Genomic DNA, 7,940 nt, shown 5'->3' with positions numbered 1-7,940 from the left:
ACTCGGAACCCGCTCAGAGGTGTATCTCCGGATCATCTCACAGACATAGTATCCACATAGATTGGTCCCCGCTGGCTGAATATCCCCACCATTCTTAGCCTTTGACCTTTTGAATTCTAGCTCTTTTTTGAATTCACCGACCTTTGTATCTACGAACCGTCTCCAAACCCTACGAGGCAAAGAAAATTAAATGAACAAGAGAGTTATTAGTTACTTGATATTAGGAAATGAACGAAATAGGCCGATCGATATAGAGCGCAAATGAATGAAAATAATTACTTCTGCAGCATTCTTCTCATGCCGCCCCAAAGCTTTGGATCCATATTCAGAGAGTCGTGGACGAGACATTCTGAGGTGTCAACTTTAATTACTAGCAGAATCCAGTGGAACCTGCGGACACGATACATGCACAGTACGTCATGCATAACTCATCGATTAGCCGGCCACATACCATGCATGGAGTAAACAAAAGAGAATGTGCTCAAGACAGAAACACTCACCCAAAATGGTAAGGAAATAGAATATCACTTTTGAGTTCCTGCTTTGTAAGAAACTGCCACAGGTCTGCCTCCATGTCGGCGGGGTGATGCTCCAACACATATCCATTAACGATGTGTGGGTCAATGAACCCAACATCATGGATGTTCCTTACTCTGCATTCCTTAATCTTCATTCTGCATGTATAATAGCGGACACAACAATATAGTTACGACATATATATAGTGCAGGCAATATGAACGAGATGGGGTATAAATAAATCACTTACAGAACGTAGCAACTGATGATAGATTTATCGAGCTCGCGCAGATTGAAAAGCTGGAACAATTCACTCGGATGAATTTGTACATAGTAATGTTTGAAGTGATGCTCATATCTAACTTCCGCATAAATATAATCTTTGGCGTTTTTATTTTTTATGTAACCCTTGTACCATTTCAGCAGACCTTTCATTTGTGGAGGTAGATCCTCTTCCTGCGCAGGCTCGACGAGAGGCCCATTCTTCACATATGTAATTACTACCTCCTTCACTGGCGCCTCATCAAGGCCTAACATTTCACGAAGAGTAATACCTAAGTTGGCCGCTTGTTCTCTGGCACTCGTTACAGTCAATCCATGTGCTGCCGCAGCTGCTATGATATCGGGGTCATCCGGACCGGCGGCTTTCACTAGAAGCGGGGCAATCGATTGTTTACTTTGTTCCCCGAGCTGGGCAACTCGTTTCCCGCTTTTTTTACTTTCTAATTCCGTTTTCTCGGCCTCCTCCAAGGCTTTGTTCTCCTGGTTCTCCGCCCGCTCTTTCTTCTCCTTCAACATGAATGCCTGCCTACGAAGTTCACGTGCATAGTCGTCAGGCAGATTCTTCGCGGCTTGGGACGGTGTGCTCAAAAATGACTTAGCCCACTTATTTTGCTCATCAGAAAATACTGGCTTGGACTCGGGCTCTCTTTTCTTCTTGCAGTCCGCCTTCCATTTCTCATGATCAGCAGCCGCCCTCGCGGAGTTTCCTCGGCACTACGTTCCCAAGGCCTTGTGGGGAGAGGCTTCAGTGATGGCTCCGGTACCTTTGTGGTCTTAGGTACATAAGGGTCCGGGTTAATAATCTAGGACTGCTTCTGCTTCTTTGCCGGAGGTGGATTGGGGGGTGGCGTCTGATCACTCGCCGGACGAGGACTGGAGGGCGGCGTCTGATCACCCGCCGGACGTTGTGGACTGGGGGGCGTCGGCTGACGTGACGGAGGTGTAGGTGAACCGCCACCACCACCACCACCACCACCACCGCCACCGCCACCACCACCACCGTAGGGGGGTGGACTTGTTGTCCTTGGCGCCTCGCCTGGAAACTTGATAAACTTCTTTTGCCATAGAATGAAATGGCGCTTGACATCTCCAAGTCTTTTCTCCCCTTCAGGTGTAGCAATGTCAATCTCCAGGTCCTCAAACCCTTGGACTATGTCCTCCACCGTGACACGAGCATAGCCATCTTGAATGGGGTTGTTGTGGTGGAGTGCTCCAGGTAAACATGGTAAAGCACTGCCGATGGCTACCTTCATGGACATGTTCCCGATAGGATAATACAGATGACATTCTTTCATCTCCTTTATATCGTCCACGGGGTAGCGAGGAGGCTCCGATGCAGTAATTTCGACCACCAGAGGCTCCGGTGCAGTAATTTCGATCGTCGGTGCATCTGCACCAGCTGGTGGGGCCTCCGTGGAAGCCACGCTGCTTCTCCGCTGCTGGCTTCCGAGATCCGCTGGATGATCTTCATGCTGCGCCCGAGCTACATCTCTTTCGGCTAATAGTACACTCACGGTTTTCTTCATCACATCCATTTCCGATGCCAACCGCGCCACAACATCTGCTTCCCGATCCATCTTTCTCTTACGGCTTCTGTAACCGTACGGGTCATCGTTCTGGGGGAACCCTATTTTCCACGGAATGTTCCCCATGCCTCGTACACGTCCTCCGTGTTCAGGATTCCCGAGGGCTTTTGTCAGCGCGTCGTTCTCTCTGTTGAACTTGATGTTCCCCTCTTCAGCATCCCTCATTGCGTCAATAAGGGCTTGGGTGGGTTTAATTAATTTGCCCCGGTAAACACACTCCCCTGTCTCCGGGTTCAGCGTTCCCCCATGCCCGTACCACCAGCTTTTGGCCCTTTGGTCCCATCCCTCCGTACCTGGACGGATTCCTCGCGCCCTCAGCTCGTTCTCCATCTTCTCCAACCTAGGCACCCAAATGCGATACCCTCCTGGCCCCATAATATGATTGTACTCCTTCTTAGCCGCATTTTCCTTATTTCTTTTCGATATTTGAATGAACTGCTCCGATTTCTTTTGCTTCACAAATTCTGGCCAATCATGTTTCAGTTTCTCATATTGTCCTTTGAAATCCGGAGTCTTGTTCTGCTTGACAAAGTCATGGGCTAGATTTTGCTTGAATTTCCGGAATGCGTCGGCCATCTTATGAAGAGCGAACTGTTTGACTAGCCTCCTCCTCTCCTTGTTTTCCTCAATCTTGTTACCCTCCTCATCGAATTTGTTGTATTCCGGAGGTAGAACGAAATGTTCCATAAGCTTCTTGAAGCAATCTTTTTTTGTTCTCTTATCGACAAAAGTGAAACCAGCAATTCGTGCCTTCTTTGGCTCATTCCACTCCTGGACGGTGATCGAGACGTTGTCTCTAACAACGGCTCCGCATTGGCTGACAAACTTGGTGGCGTTCTTGCGGGGCTCCAGCGGCCTGCCGGTTGCACTGTCGACAACCTCGATGGTGCATGTTTCTCCTTGTTTCATCGTCTTGGTTGCGCCACGCTTTGACGACGTACTCGATTGTTTCGACGATCCGGTCGAGGGCTAAAATAAGAAAGAGAGTCGCGCGCGTTAGTACACACATATTTATTCAAATCAGTTAGTTTGTATCACCAGAGGCTCAATGTATATATATACCTCGGCGCCGGAGGTGGTTGCTACTTCCATTTGAAGATCGTCGTTTATCAACGTTTGTTCGGCATCATCTTGCTGACGGCGCCCTTCATCTTCACCGTCAAGGTTCAGATAAGAAGAGATATCATCTTCTTCTTCTCCGGTCGGCACATATAGAATATCGCCGTTTATGATGCCGAACATATGTGCTTCACCGTCCGGATCACAGTTGTCCATAATCGGGTCAGCTCTATCGTCCGCCATTATGTCAGTCCTGAAAACATGTAGTAAAAAAAAATTAGTTAAGTGAAGAAGGGGGGCGGTGGCGGTGGCGGTGGCGAAAGGGCGGTGGCAAAAGGAGGGGGCGAGGAAGGGGTGGGAGAGGGTGTCGCGGTAGAGCGCGAGACGGGGCGGCAGACGACGGCGTCACGGAGAGGGAGTTATTTTACCGTTTTTGTTAAACTAATTCTTACCCTAAGTTATTTTACCGTTTTTGTTAAACTAAGTCATTTTTTATGTAAATTCAAATGATTATACGTTTTAGACCATACTTTTTTTCTCATCACTGCCGTGTGTACTAACCACACGAGTATGAGACCCGGGACTGTGCAGGTGCATCGAGAAATCATAGGGCTCGACAATATGTTTTCTCTTCGTGGGATGCTAGCGGTGGCATCAACTGAGCGTTTTCTTCCCGACGTCTTCTATTCTCAAGATGAAGTGATGACCTCCCTTTCTTTATTTCTTTTTCTTTGTTCTTGCATAGTGCTTTCCCTCTTTTGCTAACAGGTGGTTTCTCAGATGTGTCAAAACTCAGTGAGTCTGAAGCATGCAGAGAACACGGCATATAAATTGGTGGTAGTGCAGTGTATGGTTGTTGAGGACATTCATTAAAACAAACATGGATTGTGTGAAAGTCTTTAAGGAAGTTTATGTTATTGGAGTTATTGTCCCGATAAAAAAATAAACATCAATGAAAAAACTATACCATATGGGATTTATTCCTACAACTTAAACAATCCATGTCAAGAAAATTTATACTCCATCCATTCCATAATGTAGTATGTATAGATTTTTTTCAAAAGTTAAAAATCACAAACTTTGACCTTGTTTACACACAAATTATGTCCATTAACTTACGAAATGCATGTCATTGGATACACCATCAGTTATATTTTTGTATTGTATATGTTTGGAATTGTATATACAAAGTTTATACTCTGTAAACTCTGTAGAAATTTGCGGCGTTGGGCGGGCGAGCGAGGCGGCGAGGGCGGGCGAGCGAGGCGGCAGTACCGAGGCCGGCCGGCGTCGTTGAGGGCGGGCGAGCGAGGCGGCGCGCGCGCGGTGGGCGAGGGCGACGGCGAGCGGCGTCGAGGGCGAGGGCGACGGCGGGCGGCGTCGAGGGCGAGGGCGACGGCGGCAGGCCTTCGGCGCGCGCGGCAGAGAATCGGAGAAGACGAGAATCGGAGAAGACGGCGGCAGGCCCTTGTATTTATAGCCCCCCCCCTTTAGTCGCGGTTGGGGAGGCGACCCGCGACTAAAGTTTACCTTTAGTCGCGGGTCGCCTCCCCAACCGCGACTAAAGGGTTTTTGGCGGGTTTTTGCGTTCCCGCGCCCCCCCCCCCTTTAGTCGCGGTTGGGGAGGCGACCCGCGACTAAAGGTAAACTTTAGTCGCGGTTGGCAAAACCAACCGCGACTAAAGGGTTTTTTCGTTCCCGCGCGCAACGACCTTTAGTCGCGGTTGGTCTGGCCAACCGCGACTAAAGGTATTTTTCAAAATACTTTTCTTTTTCAATATCTTAAAAATACAAATAATATATCAAAAAATTCAGAAAAATAAAACTAATTCAATTCAATATGTTAGAAGGCGACGACGACGGCGGCAACTTAGAAGGCGACGACTACCAGTACAACGACGACGGCGGCTATGAAGACTACGAGTATGCATATTATACGCCTAGGCAGGAGTATGACTAAATCACTCCAAATTTCATGTATCATCAGTGGTATCTCGAATCATTCGAAAATGGACACCAAACACATCACGGGTAATATAATTCACATGATCCATTCAACAAAGTTTGGTACAATAAATTATTACACATCATTTCTTCCCTTGTGTCCCTGCTTGCTTACGATTGTGCCGTATCCATGGAGCATCCTCATCATTTAACTTAATGCTTGGGTCGGTGTTCACTTTGAAGGGCGGAATTTCAGCAAACATATTATAATCTTCTGACATGTCTGTCTTGTCCTCCACTCCCACGATGTTTCTTTTCCCTGAAAGAACAATGTGGCGCTTTGGATCATCGCATGATGTACTGATCGTTTTCTTATCTTTCCGTTTCCTCGGTTTGCTACTCATGTCCTTCACATAGAAAACCTGAGCGACATCTTTCGCTAGGACGAATGGTTCGTCAAGGTAACCAAGATTGTTGAAATCCACCATTGTCATTCCGTATTGCTGGTCCACCTTTACCCCACCTCCTGTTAGCTTGAACCATTTGCACCGGAACAAAGGGACCTTAAAGGAGGGTCCATAGTCAAGTTCCCATATCTCCTCTATGTAACCATAATATGTGACCTCTTGCCCATTCTCGGTTGCTGCATCAAAGCGGACACCACTGTTTTGGTTGGTGCTCTTTTTATCTTGGGCGATCGTGTAAAATGTATTCCCATTTATCTCGTACCCTTGGAAAGTCGTTATAGTCGAAGATGGTGTCTTGGCCAACATGTACAGCTGATCTACAACATCATTGTCATTCATTAAATGTTTTCTCAACCAACTGCCGAAAGTCTCCATGTGGGCCTTCCTAATCCAGGATTCAGGCTTCCCCGGGTTGTCCGAGCGTAAAATATTCTTGTGTTTCTCAAAGTACGGAGCCACCAAGCTGGAATTGGTCAGTACAGTGTGGTGTGCTTCAGTCAGAGAATGGTCGTCCATACATATCGTTGATTTCCTTCCGATCGTGCCTTTTCCACTTAGTCTCCCCTCGTGCCGCGATCGAGGAAGACCAATCGGCTTAAGGTCAGGAACAAAGTCAACACAAAACTCAATTACCTCCTCATTTCCATAGCCCTTGGCGATGCTTCCTTCTGGCCTAGCACGGTTACGAACATATTTCTTTAATACTCCCATGAACCTCTCGAAGGGGAACATATTGTGTAGAAATACAGGACCGAGAACGAAAATCTCTTCGACTAGGTGAACCAGGAGGTGCGTCATAATATTGAAGAAGGATGGCGGGAACACCAACTCGAAACTGACAAGACATTGGATCACATCGTTCTGTAACCGTGGTAGAACTTCTGGATTGATTACCTTCTGAGAGATTGCATTGAGGAATGCACATAGCTTCACAATGGCTACTCAAACATTTTGCGGCAGGAGCCCCCTCAAAGCAATCGGAAGCAATTGCGTCATAATCACGTGGCAGTCGTGAGACTTCAGGTTTTGGAACTTTTTCTCCGCCATGTTTATTATTCCCTTTATATTGGACGAGAATCCAGACGGGACCTTCATACTGCTCAGGCATTCAAAAAAGATGACCTTCTCTTCTTTGGTCAGAGCGTAGCTGGCACGACCTTGAAACCATTCCGGATGCCGGTCATCAGGGTCTTTCAAACGTTGCTGGTCCTGCCGTGCTTCCTTTGTATCATTTGTCTTCCCATACACGCCCAAGAAGCTTAGGAGGTTCACGCAAATATTCTTCGTAACGTGCATCACGTCGATTGCAGAGCGGACTTCTAGGACTTTCCAATATTCTAGCTCCCAGAATATAGATTTCTTCTTCCACATGGCTGCGTGCCCGTCAGCTCCCTTCGGAACTGATTGTCCGCCGGGACCCTTTCCAAAGATGACTTTCAAATCCTTGACCATATCAAATACCTCAGCACCAGTGCGTTCCGCAGGCTTCGGCCGGTGATCTGCCTTGCCGTTGTAATGCTTGCCTTTCTTTCTTACTGGATGAATTTTCGGAAGAAATCGACGATGCCCAAGGTACACGTTCTTCTTACAATTTGGCAAATGTACACTTTCAGTCTCATGTAAGCAGTGCGTGCATGCATTGTATCCCTTATTTGACAGTCCCGAAATGTTACTAAGAGCAGGCCAATCGTTGATGGTTACGAAAAGCAACGCTCGTAGGTCAAATTCCTCTTCTTTGTGCTCATCCCACACACGGACACCAGGTCTGCCCCACAGCTGTAAAAGTTCATCAACTAATGGCCTTAGGTACACATCGATGTCGTTGCCGGGTTGCTTCGGACCTTGGATGAGCACTGGCATCATAATGAACTTCCGCTTCATGCACAACCAAGGAGGAAGGTTGTAGATGCATAGAGTCACGGGCCAGGTGCTATGGCTGGAGCTCTGCTCGCCAAAAGGATTCATGCCATCTGTACTTAGACCAAATCTTATGTTCCTTGCGTCAGCTGCAAAATCTTTGAACTCTCTGTCGATCTTTCTCCATTGCGTTCCATCTGCGGTGTGTCTCAACTCCCCGTCCGACTTA

The sequence above is a fragment of the Hordeum vulgare genome, chromosome 6H (genome assembly GCF_904849725.1).
Source record: "Hordeum vulgare subsp. vulgare chromosome 6H, MorexV3_pseudomolecules_assembly, whole genome shotgun sequence".
Classification (NCBI taxonomy): Eukaryota; Viridiplantae; Streptophyta; class Magnoliopsida; order Poales; family Poaceae; genus Hordeum; species Hordeum vulgare.
The sequence above is the reverse complement of the archived record's forward strand: the minus strand, read 5'-3'. Positions refer to the sequence as shown.